This window comes from Phyllobates terribilis, unplaced genomic scaffold, assembly GCF_046119375.1.
Source record: "Phyllobates terribilis strain yellow unplaced genomic scaffold, ASM4611937v1 Scaffold_3__8_contigs__length_932513732, whole genome shotgun sequence".
NCBI lineage: Eukaryota > Metazoa > Chordata > Amphibia > Anura > Dendrobatidae > Phyllobates > Phyllobates terribilis.
In genome coordinates this window covers 499,258,388-499,278,978 of record NW_027362763.1, presented here as the reverse complement: position 1 = coordinate 499,278,978, position 20,591 = coordinate 499,258,388, and positions in this window count along the sequence as shown.

The following is a 20,591-nucleotide window of genomic DNA, read 5'->3' as shown; positions in this document are numbered from 1 at the left end:
ATGTTCCCATTAGAATGGAGAAGGCCTGCTATACAGTTATAGGTTATGCAGTGAGTCCAATGGCTGACCAAATTTAGGAAAAACCCCACTAAGAAATTAAAGACACATAGAGCAGGGCGACAGTAACGACAAATTCCCATTAGAATGCAGAGGGTCTGCTATACAGTTATAGGGTATGCAGTAAGTCCAACGGCTGACCAAGTTTAGGAAAAACCCCACTAAGAAATTAAAGACACATAGAGCAGGGCCACAGTAACAACAAATTCCCATTAGAAAGGAGAGAGTTTGCTGTACAGTTATAGGGTATGCAGTGATTCCAATGGCTGACCAATTTTAGGAAAAAACCCGCTAAGAATTTAAAGACACATAGAGCAGGGGCACAGTAATGACAATTTCCCATTAGAAAGGCGAAAGTCTGCTATACTGTTATAGGGTATGCAGTGAGTCCAACGGCTGACCAAATTAAGGAAAAACCCCACTAAGAATTTAAAGACACACAGAGCAGGGCCACAGTAACAAGGTATGACGTGTTCCCATTAGAAAGGAGAGGGTCTGCTATACAGTTTTAGGGTATGCAGTAAGTCTAACGACTGACCAATTTTAGGAAAAACTCCACTAAGAATTTAAAGACACACGGAGTAGGGCCACATTAACAAGGTACATCATGTTCCCACTAGAAAGGAGAGTGTCTGCTATACCGTTATAGGGTATGCAGTGAGTCCAACGGCTAACAATTTTAGGAAAAACCCCACTAAGAATTCAAAGACACACAGAGCAGGGCCACAGTAGCAAGTACGACATGTTCCCATTAGAAAGGAGAGGGTTTGCTATACAGTTATAGGGTATGCAGTGAGTCCAGCGACTGACCAATTTTAGGAAAAACCCCACTAAGAATTTAAAGACATACGGAGCAGGGCCACAGTAACAAGGTACAACATGTTCCCATTAGAAAGTAGAGAGTCTGCTATACAGTTATAGGGTATGCAGTGAGTCCAATGGCTGAACAATTTTAGGAAAACCCCACTAAGAATTTAAAGACACATAGAGCAGGGGCACAGTAACAAGGTACCACATGTTCCCATTAGAAAGGAGAGGGCCTGCTATACAGTTATAGGTTATGCAGTGAGTCCAACGGCTGACCAAATTTAGGAAAAACCCCACTAAGAAATTAAAGACACATAGAGCAGGGCCACAGTTACGACAAATTCCCATTAGAAAGGAGAGGGTCTGCTATACAGTTATAGGGTATGCAGTGAGTCCAACGGCTGACCAAGTTTAGGAAAAACCCCACTAAGAAATTAAAGACACATAGAGCAGGGCCACAGTAACAACAAATTCCCATTAGAAAGGAGAGAGTTTGCTGTACAGTTATAGGGTATGCAGTGAGTCCAACGGCTGACCAATTTTTGGAAAAAACCCGCTAAGAATTTAAAGACACATAGAGCAGGGGCACAGTAATGACAAATTCCCATTAGAAAGGCTAAGGTCTGCTAAACAGTTATAGGGTATGCAGTGAGTCCAACAGCTGACCAAATATAGGAAAAACCCCACTACGAAATTAAAGACACATAGAGCAGGGCCACAGTAATGACAAATTCCCATTAGAAATAGGGTATGTAGTGAGTCCAACTGCTGACCTATTTTAGGAAAAACCTCATTAAGAATTTAAAGACACACAGAGCAGGGCCACAGTAACAAGAACGACATGTTCCCATTACAAAGGAGAGGGTCTGCTATACAGTTATAGTGTATACAGTGAGTCCAACGGCTGACCAATTTTAGGAAAAACCCCACTAAAAATTTAAAGACACACGGAGTAGGGCCACATTAACATGGTACAACGTGTTCCCATTAGAAAGGAGAGGGTCTGCTATACAGTTATAGGGTATGCAGTGAGTCTAACGGCTGACCAAATTTAGGAAAAACCCCACTAAGAAATTAAAGACACATAGAGCAGGGACACAGTAATGACAAATTCCAATTAGAAAGGAGAGGGTATGTTATACAGTTATAGGGAATGCAGTGAGTCCAACTGCTGACCTATTTTAGGAAAAACCCCACTAAGAATTTAAAGACACACAGAGCAGGGCCACAGTAACAAGTACGACATGTTCCCATTACAAAGGAGAGGGTTTGCTATACAGTTATAGTGTATACAGTGAATCCAACGGCTGACCAATTTTAGGAAAAACCCCACTAAAAATGTAAAGACACATAGAGCAGGGCCACAGTAACAAGGTACAACATGTTCCCATTAGAAAGGAGAGGGTCTGCTATACAGTTATAGGGTATGCAGTGAGTCCAAAGGCTGACCAAATTTAGGAAAAGCCCCACTAAGAAATTAAAGACACATAGAGCAGGGCCACAGTAATGACAAATTCCCATTAGAAAGGAGAGGGTCTGCTATACAGTTATAGGGTATGCAGTGAGTCCAATGGCTGACCAATTTTAGGAAAAGGAAAAACCCCACTAAGATTTTAAAGACACACAGAGCAGGGCCACAGTAACAAGGTACGACATGTTCCCATTAGAAAGGAGAGGGTCTGCTATACAGTTATAGGGTATGCAGTGAGTCCAACGGCTGACCAAATTTAGGAAAAACCCCACTAAGAAATTAAAGACACACACAGCAGGGCCACAGTAACAACAAATTCCCATTAGAGAGGAGAGGGTGTGCTATACAGTTATAGGGTATGCAGTGAGTCCAACGGCTGACCAAATTTAGGAAAAACCCCACTAAGAAATTAAAGACACACAGAGCAGGGCCACAGTAACAAGTACGACATGTTCCCATTAGCAAAGAGAGGGTCTGCTATACAGTTATAGGTTATGCAGTGAGTCCAACGGCTGACAAATTTTAGGAAAAAACGCACTAAGAAATTAAAGACACATAGAGCAGGGCCACAGTAACGACAAATTCCCATTAGAAAGGAGAGAGTCTCCCATTGTGTTGGCCTATGCAGTGAATGCAAGGGCTGCCAAAAATTTGGAGGCACTTCAATGACCCTTGGAAGAGATGTGGAGGAGTGCCTCATAAAAAAATGTTCCCATTAGAAAGGAGCGGGCCTCCTATACTTGTAATACCCATGCACTAAGTGTATGGGCTGACAAACATTTACCTCTTGGGGGTATACATGAACATACTGTATAAAAATTTTTTTTACGGGCATCATAAACACCCTTTAAAAAAGTGATGTGGGTGTTGCATCACGGACCACGGTCACCCTGGTGATATGGTGGTGGAGGATGAGGAGAAGGAGGAGGACAAGAGCAAATAGCCAAAATCAGGAAGCGTATACCCATGTGTTGGTGTGAAAAGGTGCATGGGAATACACCTCCCAAGAAAAGACATTGGTTTTGTGTTTATGTTACGCTGCTATCATTCGGTGGTGTTGAGAAGTCTGGCCCAATCCAGCCCTTGTTCATTTTTATAAGAGTCAGCCAGTCAGCATTTTCAGTTGACAGGCAGATGCGCTTATCAGTTATAATTCCACCAGCGGCACTAAAAACCCGCTCTGATAAAATGCTGGCGGCAGGGCCGGCCAGGACCTCCAAGGCATAGAGAGCCAGTTCATTCCACGTATCCAGCTTGGATACCCAATAATTATAAGTCACAGCAGAATCACGGAGGATGTTGGTACGGTCTGCAAGGTAGTCCCTCAGCATCTTCCCAAGCTTTGCACTCCTTGTGAGAGTACCCCGCGCCTCAGGGCCTGTGCGATGGGAGGGTCTGAGAAAACTCTGCCAGAACTTTGACAGTGTTCCCCTGCCTCTGCTGGTTTGAAGATGTGACTTTCTCGCCTGTACTCCTTGTTTGTCCAACGAAGTGTGCCCTCTGCCGCCAGCGTTTTCAGATGGGAATTTCTTTAATAGTTCCGCAACAAGGGCCTTCTGGTACAGCCCCATTAGTGTAGACCTGTCCACCTCAGGAATAAGAGATAGAAAGTTCTCCTTGTAGCATGGGTCTAGAAGTGTCACCAACCAGTAATGACTGTCACCCAAAATTTTGAGAACGCGAGGGTCATGGGAAAGGCAGCGTAACATAAACTCAGCCATGCGTACCAGACTACTAACAGGCAAGACTTCCGTGTCCTCACCAAGAGGATGACTGACCATGCTCTCCTCCGCCTCCTCTCTGTCCTCTGGCCATCCACGCTGAACAGACGGTATGACAGCTGTGCAGGTAGTACCGTCTATAGTGCATGAAACTAGCTCCTGTCCTTCCTTCTCCTCCTCCTCTTCCTCATTGTCACCCAATCCATGTTGGGATGAGATTAGGCTTGGCTGTGTGTAATCACCCTGTATGGTTCCTTGCTCCATCTCATCGTGCTCCGTCTGCAATGCATCCTCTTTGATTGTGAGCAGAGAGCGTTTCAGAAGGCAGAGAAGCGGGATGGTGACGCTAATTATGGCGTCATCGCCGCTAACCATCTTGGTGGAGTCCTCAAAGTTTAGGAGGATGGTACATATGTCTGACATCCATGTCCACTCCTGAGGTCTTATGTGTGGAGTCTGAACTGAATACCGACAGCCTTGTTGATGCTGGTACTCAACAACTGCCCTCTTCTGCTCACAAATCCTTCCCAACAATCTGCAGTGTAGAGTTCCAACGTGCGGGGACATCACACACCAGTCTGTGAGCCGGAAGCTGTAAACGCTGCTCAAGCACGGCAAGTGCGGCGGAATCTGTAGCTGACTTTAACAAGCAGATCTGGCAGCTACAGGTAGGATTTGAGAAAAAGCTGAACCACGAGGTGAAGCACATGGGCCAGGCATGGTATGTGTCTGAGCTCGCCTCGCCTCAGAGCCGCCACCAGGTTCTGGCCATTGTCACACACGACCATGCCTGGCTGTAGGTTCAGCGGTGTGAGCCACAGATCTGCCTGCTCTTTCAGAGCTGTCCACAACTCTTCATCATTGTGCGGTTTTTCAGCTAAGCATATTAGCTTCAGGACAGCCTGTTGCCTCTTGGCCGAGGCAGTGCTGCAGTGCTTCTAGCTTGTGACTGATGTGGTCATTTCGGAGATGGAGGCTGAAGAGGAGGAGGAGGCTGAGGAGGATGAGGTGCAGGAGCTGTAATACCATGGGGGCAACCATGATTGACCTAGGGCCCGCAATCCTTGGCGTCGGGAGGACGTGTTTCGCCCCAAGGTCCGACTGGGTCCCGCTTCCACTATGTTAACCCAGTGTGCCATCAGAAAGATGTACCATCCCTGCCCACAAGCACTTGTCCACGTGTCCGTGGTTAGGTGGACCGGTATCTGTGTTGTTGAGAGCACGGCTAATGTTTTGGGACACTGAAAGAAATTTTTAATGGAGGCCAGAATTGGCAGTATTTTCTGACAACGTATATGTGATCTGTGTGATGGAGAGAACAGAGTTTTAAATACCTGGCCTGTAGGTAAGTAGTTTTAACAGCAAACTGCAGTGAATTGCTTCAATGACACACTAAAGGAAATTTTTAATGGAGCCAGAAATGGCAGTATTTTCTGACAACATATATGTGATCCGTTTGATGGAGAAAACCGAGGTAATACCTGGCCTGTAGGTAAGTAGTTTGAAAAGCAAACTGCGGTGAATTGCTTCAATGACACACTAAAGGAAATTTTTAATGGAGACCAGAAATGGCAGTATTTTCTGACAACGTATATGTGATCCGTTTGACGGAGAACACAGAGTTTTAAATACCTGGCCTGTAGGTAAGTAGTTTGAACAGCAAACTGCAGTGAATTGCTTCAATGACACACTAAAAGAAATTTTTAATGGAGGACAGAAATGGCAGTATTTTCTGACAACGTACATGTGATCCATTTGACGGAGAAAACACAGTTTTAAATAGCTGGGTTTCTAGCGCTCTAATATGGAAAGGACCTGGCTGTATTCTGCAGTGACAACAAGCAAATGGCGCAGAAAAACGGTTTTCTCTGGATTGCTTTTTTAGCAACTAATGAGGATGAAGATGCAAAGAAAAGTATTCCTGGCCACTGAGACTTGCGTGTTTGTATAGAAATATCTAACTGCAGCAGAAGGCAGAATTGGAATGGAGCCTCTTGTGCTATATGCACTGCAGTGTGCTATATACCCTGCCTGCCTATACACTGTGCCTGCAAGATATTTCTGCAGATGGATTAGACCTCAGAAGGATTGTTTGTTAAGATGGATATGTGTAATGTACGTTTTTTCTCCCTACACTACCTAATACACAAGAAAATCTGTCCCTGACGCAGCAGCAGCTCTCCCTACACTGTCTGATCCGGAGTGACTGTGACGAGCATGGCGGCGCAAGGTCTGATATAGACCTGATGACGCTGTGCGGCCAGCCAATCACTGTAATGCCCACAACCAACATGCCTACGGCATTACAGTGCATGACAGGCAATCCCTGCATGTTCATTGGCTCTCTAAAGAGCGCCAAACATGCAGGGAGAAGACCCGAGCACCGAGCAGTAGTGAGCATGCTCGCTCATCACTAGTTCCATATAATTATTCACAAGAATACATATAACAAGGAAATGGGGAGAAAATAGTATGTAAATGAAAAAACAAGAGGATGAGAAGCATATATATGTAAAGAAAAAATAAATAAATGTTACAAGGGAAGATAAAAATATTAAAGCAAATCCCTACAACTACAATATAATTAAAATACTATATAATTGTTACTATATTTCATCTATATTAACTGGTTATCTCTAAAAAAGAGAATGGTGAGATCTGTACAGCAGCTTATTTAAAAAAATATGGACATAAATAATTATCATGAATTCTCCAGCTGACACTTTCCTAATTAGATCAAAAATGACTATTTGGGGGTTCTTCAGCATAGCAATCATTTACGTCAGTGAGAGCTGAGCTACTGTACATGAGAATGGCCATTACATATTGTATACATACTGTATGTGTACTTCCTGCATATGCAAAACCTCCTGCCAGCTGATCCGCAGGGGTGCCCTAAGGGCTGGTCGTCAATATCGTAACCCTGGACAACTTCTTCAATTAAAATCTATTTTATTTAAAAAATATACTGTATAATTTTGTGTAATTAAATTTTTTTGCCAACAGTGTTTTAATATTTTTTAAACCTCATGTAAGGACTTAATCTTTATATTGTTTTGTTAACAATATACTGCCATTTTGTATGATGGCATATTGTACATGAATCTTGATAAAAGGTCCTAGACCCTTTCCTTGGTAATCATAGGCAATCCTAATAGATTATCTTAAATCTTATTTCATTTTGTTCTGTTAATAGCGCATTATGTAACAATGCAAGATGCAATATACTTTGTGACGTGCTGTTTTATCCAACATCATTCATTAAAGGGACCTGTCACGTTCTGGTTGCTATGTACACTGCCCCCATTGCTTTGTTAGTGATGCAATGTGCATCACTAACAAGCTTTTTTCATTAAAATAGGTGGTAGTATAATGATTTTATAACTTTATATACACTTTTTCCAACCTGCTGTATTCAGTCATTGGGGTGTGATCCTGCTATTCAGTCATAGGCAGCACCGCATTCAGTCACTGCTGGCGCCGCCCATGTATTTGAATATTGCTCCCGTCAAGGTTTCGTCTAGATCGGAGGTGATTTTTTGTGCTCCTCACTTTAGCCACTCCGATCTAGACATTTCACTGCTGAGGAGACTAGATTGAATTTGCTGGAGTGAGGGCCTCAGTAATCCCCTCTGATGGAGACAGTTCAGCACTGACACCACTAGATCGGAGTTGATTCCAGGATCCTCATACTCACTGCTGTCTAGTCGCCTCTACTGGCTTTTTATTGTTTTTCTTATGCTTTTTTATGCAATTGCTCATGTTTTTAATGGAGCAAACATCACAAGTCAAAAATGTTTTTTTTACACTGTTATATCACTTATGTATTTTTACACTGTTATATATTTTATAGATTTGGGCAAAATTCTTTTTTTTCTTGATTAATGAAACTTACATTTTTATTGTCGCTTTATGTAATATAAAAAATTCCCCTTGTGACATGCAGAAGTAGTGCTGCTGCTTTAAAAGCATCAGCAACTAGAGGGGTTAACACAGTCACAGGAGAAGGGGAGTGTTTTAGCAGAGCCCCAGGGGGATTGTGGGGAAGTTGTTTACTGTCTGGCTGGAGCCAAAGAAAAAGATGGTATGTGGGTTCTGTATCTCACAGAAGCGCCCCTGCAAATGAAAAGGATTCAAGTCAGGATTGAAGCTAAGCACAGATCAGGTAGAGTTCCTGAACTAGCAGTGCAGAGTATTGTCTGGCAGAAAGATAAGGACTGTAAGAAATGGTGTCACAGGGATAATCTCCCTCAGCAAACCCTCCCCCCTCCTCCATTTCACTGTGCTGTGAAGAATGCTGTGTTAATTAATGTGCCTTTGCAATAGAACTGTGCTGTCCTGTACTACTGGGAAGATTGTGAACTTCTGTGCTGCTAAGGAAGCTGTACTGTTTGTCACTGGAGCATGTTGCTCATAAGACTTATCTTGCACAGGCTGTGCAGCTTCTAATTAAATGCTACTGTTCTACCATTTATAAGGACTCTTGTCAAGTGTGTCTGGTCAGCAAGTGAAACAACCTACGTGTCTGTGCATGTGGGTCTGAGAGAAGCTACAGCATATGGCCTATGGTCGCTCTGAGTAACGGTTCCCCCAGGATTCAAAAGAATTCATGTAACCAGCCTTGCCCCTATCTGAATGGCGTGCATGTAACACCCTTATCGTTGATTGTTCAGTTTTGCCAGAATGTGATTCTTCCCATTTGTCCACAGTCCTGTCCACAGCACTGACATTGTGAACAGTGGGCGGAGCTCCCCGGGAAGAGGCGTATAAGAGCGCCCCCGACAGTCACCATAATTTACAACATAGAAGTGACAAATTATTACAGGAATGTCTAAGGTTACTAGAGAATACTGCTGTTATAATTTACGCAATTTTTGTGATGTCAATTATGTTGGCTGCTCTGTCACTGTCATCACACTCGCCGCAAATCTCCACCCAATTTTAGTTTGAAGTTGATTTTTTGAGGACCTCACTCTAGCAACTCCATTCTAGTCACATTGGTACTAAACGTTCTAGAGTGGAGGCTACGGCCAGGTCCTCACAAAATCACCTCCGCTCTACTCACCTCACCTCAGTGGAGGCTAAAATGAGGTCCTCAAATAATCATCTCCAGTCTAGACGGCACTTTATAGAAGTGGCTAGAATGCAGTTACTGCAGTGCGGGGATGTAACGAGGCCCCAAAATAAATGAGATTACAGGTGGTTCGTTTTCTTGAATAGTAATTACGTTGTATATATATATATATATATATATATATATATATATACTGTATATATATATAATAAAGGGAACACTTAAACAACAGAATATAACTCCCAAGTAAATCAAACTTCTATGAAATCAAACTGTCCACTTAGGAAGCAACACTGATTAACAATCAATTTCACATGCTGTTGTGCAAATGGAATAGACAATAGATGGAAATTATTGGCAATTATCAAGACACACTCATTAAAGGAGTGTTTCTGCAGGTGGGGACCACAGACCACATCTCAGTACTAGTGTTGAGCCACCCCCGTAGTGTTCGGGTTCGGTTCGGTTCGTCGAACACCGGGATGTTCGAGGAACTGTTCGTCGAACTGTTCGTCGAACATCTTAGAACACCGTCGAACACCGTTCAAACCAATGGCAGGCAAACAAAAACACATAGAAACACATAGAAAACACCTTCAAAGGTGTCCAAAAGCTGACAAACTGCTCAGAAGACGCTCTCTTTAAAAAAGCCGGCCGGCAATTCAGCAGCGGCATACACCGGTACCCGAAAATTTAGACAAGAAGGAATAGAGCATCACACATAGATTAGATAGATAGAAACATGTCAGTCACACATATAAGAAGCACAGTGACAGTGTTGCTTACTGTACTTGTCATTTAATGTAAAGGATTTATTTAAAAAAATAATAGTGTTTTCATGCACCGTCTCTTTTAAAAAGCCGGCCGGCAATTCAGCATCTGTACCCGACAATTTATAACAGAAAGAATAGAGCATCACACATAGATTAGATAGATAGAAACATGTCAGTCACATATATAAGAAGTACAGTGATAGTGTTGCTTACTGTACTTGTCATTTAGTGTAAAGGATTTATTTAAAAAAATAATAGTGTTTTCATGCACCGTCTCTTTAAAAAAGCCGGCCGGCAATTCAGCATCTGTACCCGACAATTTAGAACAGAAAGATAGAGCATCACACATAGATAGATATAAACATGCCAATCACATGTATAATAAGTACAGTGATAGTGTTGGTTACTGTACTTGTCATTTAGTGTAAAGGATTTATTTAAAAAAATAATAGTGTTTTCATACACCGTCTCTTTAAAAAAGCCGGCCGGCAATTCAGCATCTGTACCCGACAATTTAGAACAGAAAGATAGAGCATCACACATAGATTAGATAGATAGAAACATGTCAGTCACATATATATGAAGTACAGTGACAGTGTTGATTACTGTACTTGTCATTTAGTGTTAAAATAAAGGATTTATTAAAAAAAAAATTGGCGTGTGGGTCCCCGTAATTTTAGGCTCTAGCGGAGGTTAAGCAGACGGCTGGGGCAGATGTTTGAAGCCTGGGAAAGGGGTAATACTCATGGAGCTTCCCAGGCTACTAATATCAGCCCCCAGCTGAATACCTAGCCTTTACTAGCTATTTAAATGGGGACCCCCCCCCAAAAAAATGACGTGGGGTCCCCCCTTTTTTAATAGCTAGCAAAGGCTAGGCAGACAGCTGGGGGCTGATATTAATAGCCCAGGAAGGGTACCATGAATATTGGCCCCCTCCCAGGCTAGAAACACCAGCCGTCAGCCGCCCCAGATATGGCACATCCATAGGATGCGCCAATTCTGGCACTTAGCCTCGCTCTTCCCACTGCCCTGTAGCGGTGGCAGTGGGGTAATAGGGCTGGGGTTGATGTCAGCTTATAATGCCAGCTGACATCAAGCCCAGGTTAGTAATGGAGAGGCGTCTATAAGACACCCCCATTACTAACCCCATAGTCAAAGTTAAAAAAAAAACACAAACACCCAGAATAAAGTCCTTTAATTGAAATAAAGACACAATTCTTTATTGTTCTAAATTAAACCATACTTACCATCACACCCATTCAAGCTGAAGCCAACGATCTCCTGCAATAAAAGAAAAATAATAAAGCAACCTCATCCTTACCTTTCCATGGTTCCCACGACAGCTTCAGCTCTGCTACATCGAGATGACAGGCTGGACCGCAGCAGAACGCTGCCATCCAGCCTGTCATCCTGCAGACACTGAGAAGCGCAGGCATGCTTGCGCTCCTCAGTGTCTCTCTGTGACGGCATCCAGATGAGCCGAGGTCATGTCCAATGAACTCGGCGCACCTCATGCACGTCACTGACAGCGTGGGAGAATTCTCCTGCACTCAGCGCTTCAGCGTGAGAATTTTCCCACGCTGTCAGTGACGTGCATGAGGTGAGCTCATGTCCAATGAACTCAGCTCACCTCATGTACGTCACTGACAGCGTGGGACAATTCTCACGCTGAAGCGCTGAGTGCAGGAGAATTTTCCCACGCTGTCAGTGACGTGCATGAGGCTGATATTTAAATTTGGCGCACAAATCGGTGATTGGTCGAGGGCAGCGTCCGCGACCAATCAGCACGGTAGTGTTTAACTTTGGCGGCAAGATCAGTGATTGGTCGCGCGCCAAGACCGCGACCAATCACCGATTTGGGCGCCACATTTAAATATCGGCCGCGACCAATCAGCACAGCGTTGTTTAAATGTGGATCCAAGATCGGTGATTGGTCGCGGCCGATATTTAAATTTGGCGCACAAATCTGTGATTGGTCGCGGGCAGCGTCCGCGACCAATCAGCACAGTAGTGTTTAACTTTGGCGGCAAGATCAGTGATTGGTCGCGGTCAAGACGGCGACCAATCACCGATTTGTGCGGCACATTAAAATAGCGGCCGCGACCAATTGGATGTCAGCGCAGCTCCCCGGTCCTCCCTTCACACCCTAGCCGCTGATGTCCCCACAGTATCCACATGGTGTTACAAAGGTCCGGACATTTGTGTTAAAAATCGCTGATTGGTCGCTGGCGCTGCCCGCGACCAATCACCGATTTGGGCGCCAAATTTAAATATCAGCCGCGACCAATCACCGATTTGGGCGCCAAATTTAAATATCCTCCGCGACCAATCACCCATCTTGGCTCCACATTTAAACACCGCTGTACTGATTGGTCGCGGACGCTATTTAAATGTGGCACAGCACAGCGGTGTTTAAATGTGGAGCCAAGATTGGTGATTGGTTGCGGCCGATATTTAAATTTGGCGCCCAAATCGGTGATTGGTCGCGGGCAGCGCCAGCGACCAATCAGCGATTTTTAACACAAATGTCCGGATCTTTGTAACACCATGCGGATACTGTGGGGACATCAGCGGCTAGGGTGTCAAGGTAGGACCGGGGAGCGGCACTGCGGGTCGAGATACTTCTGCTGCGAGCAGTCGCTCATCTCCCGGCTTCTCGCAACGGAAGTATCCGACCAGGCAGCGGCGCTCCTCGGTCCTCACCAATACGATTAGCTGATTGGTCGCGCTCTCCGCACGCGACCAATCAGTGATCTTGGCGCTAAAGTTAAACACCGCTCTGCTGATTGGTCGCGGCTGCTGCCCGCGACCAATCACCGATTTGGGCGCCACATTTAAATAGCGGCCGCGACCAATCAGCGAGCTTGGCGCCAAATTTAAACAACGCTCTGCTGATTGGTCGCGGACGCCAGACGCGTCCAATCAGTGAGATTGGCGCCAAATTTAAACAACGCTCTGCTGATTGGTCGCGGACTCCAGCCGCGACCAATCAGCGAGATTGGCGCCAAATTTAAACCCCGCTCTGCTAATTGGTCGCGGATGCCGGCCGCGACTAATCAGCATTATTGGCGCCAAATTTAAACACCGCTCTGCTGATTGATCGCGGTCGCCGTCCGCGACCAATCAGTAGTATTGGCGCCAAATTTAAACCCTGGTCGGCTGATTGGTCACGGTTGCCGGCCACGACCAATCAGCAGTATTGGCGCCAAATTTAAACCCCGCTCTGCTGATTGGTCACAGTTGCCTTCCGCGACCAATCAGCGATTTTGACGCCAAATTTAAACACCGCTCTGCTGATTGGTCGCGGCCGGCGATTGCGACCAATCAGCATTTTTGGCGCCAAATTTAAACCCCGCTCTGCTGATTGGTCGCGATGCCGGCCGCGACTAATCAACATTGTTGCCGCCAAATTTAAACACCGCTCTGCTGAATGGTCGAGGTCGTGACCAATCACCATTATTGGCGCCAAATTTAAACACCGCTTTGCTGATTGGTCGCGACCACAACCTATCAGCATTATTGGCGCAAAATTTAAACCCTGCTCTGCTGATTAGTCGCGACCGCCGGCCGTGACCAATCAGTGATATAGTTGCCAAATTTCAACACCGCTTTGCTGATTGGTCGCGGTTGCTGGCCGCGACCAGTCAGCGATTTTGGCGCCAAATTTAAACACCGCTCTGCTGATTGCGCCGGGTCTGCCGCATACATATTCTAGAATACCCGATGCGTTAGAATCGGGCCACCATCTAGGTTCATGAAATAATTAAAAAAAAAATTGACGTGGGGCTTCGCACTATATTTGTGTCCAGCCAGGTACAGCAGGCAGGAACGGGCTGCCCCCAACCACCAGCTGCCTATTTGTACCTGGCCGGACACAACAATATAGGGAAGCCCTTTTTTTCTTAATTATTTCATGAATTTCATGAAATAATTAAAAAAAAAAAATACGTGGGCTTCGCCCTATTTTTGTGTCCAGCCAGGTACAACTAGGCAGCTGGGGGCTGGAATCTGCAGCGCAGGGAGGCCCAAGCTTTCTGGGCCCCACCCGCTGCAAATTGCAGTCCGCAGCCACCCCGGAAAATGGCGCATTCATAGAATCGCCATCTTCTGGCGCTGTACCCAACTCATCCAGGGCCCTGGTGCGGTGGCTCACTGGGTAATAAAGGGGTTAGGGCCAGCTTGGCATTATCAGCTGGCCCTAAGCCCGAAATTCATGGGGTCACGCCAATATTAGACATGACCACTATGAATTTCTAGTAAAGTATTTAAAAAAAACACAACACCCAGAAAAAAGCCCTTTAATTGAAATAAACACACAATTCTTTATTGTTCTAAATTAAACCATACTTACCGTCACAACCATTCCGGCTGAAGCCAACGATCTCCTGAAATAAAAGAAAAATAATAAAGCAACATCATCCTTACCTTTCCATGGTTCCCACGACAGCTTCAGCTCTGCTACATCGAGATGACAGGCTGGACCGCAGCAGAACGCTGCCATCCAGCCTGTCATCCCGCAGACACTGAGAAGCGCAGGCTTGCTTGCGCTCCTCAGTGTCTGGCTGTGACGGCATCCAGATGAGCCGAGGTCATGTCCAATGAACTCAGCTCACCTCATGTACGTCACTGACAGCGTGGAAGAATTCTCCTGCACTCAGCGCTTCAGCGTGAGAATTCTCCCACGCTGTCAGTGACGTACATGAGGTCAGCTGAGTTCAATGGACATGAACTCGGCTCACCTCATGCACGTCACTGACAGCGTGGGAAAATTCTCACGCTGAAGCGCCGAGTGCAGGAGAATTTTCCCACGCTGTCAGTGACGTGCATGAGGTGAGCCGAGTTCATTGTCGGCTCATCTGGATGCCGTCACAGCGAGACACTGAGGAGCGCAAGCATGCCTGCGCTTCTCAGTGTCGGCGGGATGACAGGCTGGATGGCAGCGTTCTGCTGCGGTCCAGCCTGTCATCTCGATGTAGCAGAGCTGAAGCTGTCCTGGGAACCATGGAAAGGTAAGGATGAGGTTGCTTTATTATTTTACTTTTATTGCAGGAGATCGTTGGCTTCAGCTGGAATGGGCGTGATGGTAAGTATGGTTTAATTTAGAACAATAAAGGATTGTGTCTTTATTTCAATTAAAGGACTTTATTCTGGGTGTTTGTGTTTTCTTTTAACTTTGACTATGGGGTTAGTAATGGGGGTGTCTTATAGACGCCTCTCCATTACTAACCTGGGCTTGATGTCAGCTGGCATTATAAGCTGACATCAACCCCAGCCCTATTACCCCACTGCCACCGCTACAGGGCAGTGGGAAGAGCGAGGCTAAGTGCCAGAATTGGCGCATCCTATGGATGCGCCATTTCTGGAGCGGCTGACGGCTGGTGTTTCTAGCCTGGGAGGGGGCCAATATTCATGGCACCCTTCCTGGGCTATTAATATCAGCCCCCAGCTGTCTGCGTAGCCTTTGCTAGCTATTAAAATAGGGGGGACCCCACGTCATTTTTTTGGGGGGGTCCCCCATTTTAATAGCTAGTAAAGGCTAGGTATTCCGCTGGGGGCTGATATTAGTAGCCTGGGAAGCTCCTTGGGTATTACCCCCTTCCTAGGCTTCAAACATCTGCCCCAGCCATCTGCTTAACCTCCGCTAGAGCCTAAAATTACGGGGAACCCCACGCCAATTTTTTTTAAAATAAATCCTTTATTTTAACACTAAATGACAAGTACAGTAATCAACACTATCACTGTACTTCTTATATATGTGACTGACATGTTTCTATCTATCTAATCTATGTGTGAAGCTCTATTCTTTCTGTTATAAATTGTCGGGTACCGCTGCTGAATTGCCGGCCTGCTTTTTTAAAGAGACAGTGCATGAAAACACTATTATTTTTTTTAATAAATCCTTTACACTAAATGACAAGTACAGTAAGCAACACTGTCACTGTACTTATTATATATGTGATTGGCATGTTTCTATCTATCTAATCTATGTGTGATTCTCTATTCTTTCTATTCCAAATTGTCGGGTACAGATGCTGAATTGCCGGCCGGCTTTTTTAAAGAGATGGTGCATGAAAACACTATTATTTTTTTTGATAAATCCTTTACACTAAATGACAAGTACAGTAAGCAACACTGTCCCTGTACTTCATATATATGTGACTGACATGTTTCTATCTATCTAATCTATGTGTGATTCTCTATTCTTTCTATTCCAAATTGTCGGGTACAGATGCTGAATTGCCGGCCGGCTGTTTTAAAGAGACAGTGCATGAAAACACTATTATTTTTTTTGATAAATCCTTTACACTAAATGACAAGTACAGTAAGCAACACTGTCCCTGTACTTCATATATATGTGGCTGACATGTTTCTATCTATCTAATCTATGTGTGAAGCTCTATTCTTTCGGTTCTAAATTGTCGGGTACCGGTGTATGCCGCTGCTGAATTCCCGGCTTTTCGTGTTTCACTGTGAGCACTGTTCCCATCGATTTGGGCAATCACTGTAATGCCACAACCACCATGGCTGTGGCATTACAGTGAGTGGCAGACAATCCCTGCATGATTGGTGCTCTAAATAGCGCCAGACATGCAGGACACGCTTTTGGTGCACGAACAGTTATCGAACATAACCTCGAACAGCCGAATTTTTTGCAAATCGTTCGGGTTCGTCGAACAACTCGAACACCGCCCAAAACAGCTCGAATTTGAGATTTGCGAACAGTTCTAGTCGAACACCGCTCATCTCTACTCAGTACCAATGCTTTCTGGCTGATGTTTTGGTCACTTTTGAATTTTGGTTGAGCTTTCACACTCGTGGTAGCATGAGACGGACTCTACAACCCACAGAAGTTGCTCAGGTAGTGCAGCTCATCCAGGATGGCACATCAATGCGAGCTGTGGCAAGAAGGTTTGCTGTGTCTGTCAGCGTAGTGTCCAGAGGCTGGAGGCGCTACCAGGGGACAGGCCAGTACACCAGGAGATGTGGAGTGGGCCATAGGAGAGCAAAAACCAGCAGCAGGACCGCTATCTCTGCCTTTGTGCAAGGAGGAACAGGAGGAGCACTGCCAGAGCCCTGCAAAATGACCTCCAGCAGGCCACAAATGTGCATGTGTCTGCACAAAAGGTTAGAAACCGACTCTATGAGGGTGGTATGAGGGCCCGACGTCCACAGATGGGGGTTGTGCTCACAGCCCAACACCGTGCAGGAAGCTTGGCATTAGCCACGGAACACCAGGATTGGCAAAGTTGCCACTGGCGCTCTGTGCTCTTCACAGAGGAAAGCAGGTTCACACTGAGCACATGTGACAGAGTCTGGAGATGCTGTGGAGAGCGATCTGCTGTCTGCAACATCCTTCAGCATGACCTGTTTGGCAGTGGGTCAGTAATGGTGTGGGGTGGCATTTCTTTGGAGGGCCACACAGCCCTCCATGTGGTCGCCAGAGGTAGCCTGACTGCCAATCGGTACCGAGATGTGATCCTCAGACCCCTTGTGAGACCATATGCTGGTGCGGTTGGCCCTGGGTTCCTCCTAATGCAGGACAATGCAAGACCTAATGTGGCTAGAGGGTGTCAGCAGTTCCTGCAAGATAAAGGCATTGAAGCTATGGACTGGCCCGCCCGTTCCTCAGACCTGAATCCGATTGAGCACATCTGGGACATCATGTCGCTCTCCATCCACCAACATCACGTTGCACCACAGACTGTCCAGGAGTTGGCGGATGCTTTAGTCCAGATCTGGGAGGAGATCCCATAGTAGACCATCCGCAACCTCATCAAGAGCATGCCCAGCCATTGTAGGGAGGTCAAACAGGCACGTGGAGGCCACACACAATACTGCCCCTCATTTTGACTTGTTTTAAGGACATTACATCAAAGTTGGATCAGCCTGTAGTGTGTTTTTCCACTTTAATTTTGGGGGTGACTCCAAGTCCAGGCCTCCATTGTTTAATAAATTTGATTTCCATTGATGATTTTTGTGTGATTTTGTTGTCAGCACATTCAACTTTGTACAGAACAAAGTATTCAATGAGAATATTTCATTCATTGAGATCTAGGATGTGTTATTTAAGTGTTCCCTTTATTTTTTTGATCAGTGTATATATATATATATATATATATATATACAGTATATATATATTATACATTATTAATTATCACTGCAGAACTGTTATAATTTATTCCACTTTTGTGCTGTACATTCTGATGATTCTGTCGGCCAGGAAAATGCAATGCGGATGCTGATGGATTGTCAAGAATGACACTAGAGCCTGAGGAGTTCATGCAAGAATGCTCGATTATTCCGTAGATTGGTCTTCAAAGAACTCCATGAAAACATGGGACACACCTGGGAGTGGAAAGGACAACAAATTTGATCCGTGAACATTTCTTCTGGCCGTACATGCAGAGAGATATTGAGAGGTACGTGACCACGGAGTGTGGGTGTCTGAAAGATAAACGTCCCAACACATCAACCCGGGCACCTATGGGCAACATCCAAACTACATATCCGTTTGAAATGGTCTCAATAGGCTTTCTACATCTCAAGATGTGCAAGGGTGGTTACGAATACATCTTGGTGGTGACAGACCATTTCACTCAATTTGCTCAAGCATATGCCACCACCAATAAATCGGGTCGAACATCGGCAGAGAAGATCTTCAATGATTTTGCTTTGAGGTTTGGGTTCCCTATGAGGTTACACCACGACCAAGGAAGAGAATTTGAGAACCAGCTCTTTGCCAAACTAGGAAAGTACTGTAGAATTCAGAGATCCCACACAACGCCCTATCACCCAGAGGTTAATGGACAAGTGGAACGTTTTAACCGATGTTGCGCACTTTAACAGCTGTTGAGAAGAAAGACTGGAAGAGTTCTCTGTCAAAAGTGGTACATGCCTATAACTGTACAAAGAGCGATGCAACGGGTTACTCACCCTTTTTCCTTTTGTATGGACGATCGCCAAGACTGCCAATCGACTTCATTTTTGATACTCCGGTGTCAGAGACTTACAGAACGTATCCGAAGGGTGAGAGGGAGAAAGCTCAGCCACTTTGTGAATTTTTTTTCTTAATTAATAAAGTGAGTTTTTTTATTATCGCTTTCTATAATATAAAAAAATTACACATAGCTCTGATTGTTCAGTTTTGATAGAATTAAAATTTTCCTGTATGTCCACAAGGCTCAGCCAGTGACGGAGCGTAGCCAACAGAATCATCATAATTGACATCACAAAAGTGGCATAAATTATAACAGCAGTGTCCTCCATTGACCTTAGACAATCCTGTAATAATTTGTCACTTCTGTGTTGTACATTATGGTGACTTAGGGGGCGCTCTTTTACACCTTTCCCGTGGAGCCCTGCCCACTCTTTACAATGTCGGTGCTGCGGACAGGACTGTGGACAAATGGGAAGAGTCACATTCTGGCAAAACTGAACAATCAGCGATAAGTGGAATTTTTTATATTACATAAAGCAACAATAAAAATGTAAGTTTCATTAATCAGGAAAAAAAAATAATTTTGCCCAAATCCATGAAATATATAACAGTGTAAAAAAATAATTTTTGACTTGTGATGTTTGCTCCATTAAAAACATGAGCAATTGCATGAAAAAACATAAGAAAAACATTAAAAAGCCAGTAGAGGCGACTAGACTTCAGCGAGTATGAGTATCCTGGGGATTTTTTGAGGCCCTCACTCCAGCAACTCCGATCTAGTCTCCTCAGCAGTGAAGTGTCTAGATCGGAGGCTAAAGTGAGGAGCACAAAAAATCACCTCCGATCTAGACGCAACCTTGCCGGGAGCAGTATTCAAATACATGGGCAGCGGCAGCAGTGACTGGATGCCAGCCCATGACTGAATATGAGAATCACACCCCTATGACTGAATACACCAGGTAGGACAAAGTGTATATAAAGTTATAAAATCATTATACTACCACCGATTTTAATGAAAAAAGCTTGTTAGTGATGCACATTGTATCACTAACAAAGCAATAAGGGCAGTGTACATGGCAACTAGGACATGACAGGTTCCCTTTAAGACTGGACAACTCCTTTAACACCTAGTGGGAGCAATTTCTGGACTCAAGGTGTGAAATTATCACTCTTCCCATCAGTTTGATGTGGAATAGGTGAACACTTTTCAAACTAGGTAACTGACTGTTTCCTGATGACTATATAAGAGATGACTTCAGAATGACAGGAAAGCCAGACCTAAATTATTGACCTCTGGACAATAGCTAAGAAAGTTGTGTTTTAGTGTCACCCACCAACCTTCTGTTCTGCACTACATGTGGAGAAAATAGTGTTGATGGATACAGACTGTGGGCTGGTACCTGAAGTGGAGCTGTCTCACGAGACAATGCACAGGACTGTAGCCTGTGAGTTGTGCTTTGGCCCGAGACAGTTTAAAGAGCTGCCTGTGATAATGAGCTTAACCGTTGGATGAGTGGGTTGAATGTTAAAGGGGTTGTCCACTACTTTCACCTTGATGCCCTATCCGCAGGATAGTTGGTATCGGTGCCGGAGGCAGTGGCCGCCGGCACGAAGTCCTTATCTGCGGTGCTTGGCCGTCAAGTTGTAGTGGACGCCGCTTGTTACTGCACATCCGCCTTCTATTCAATTCAATGGGAAGCGGATGTGCAGTACCCCGCGCGGCCACTACAGATGAACGGCCAAGCACTGA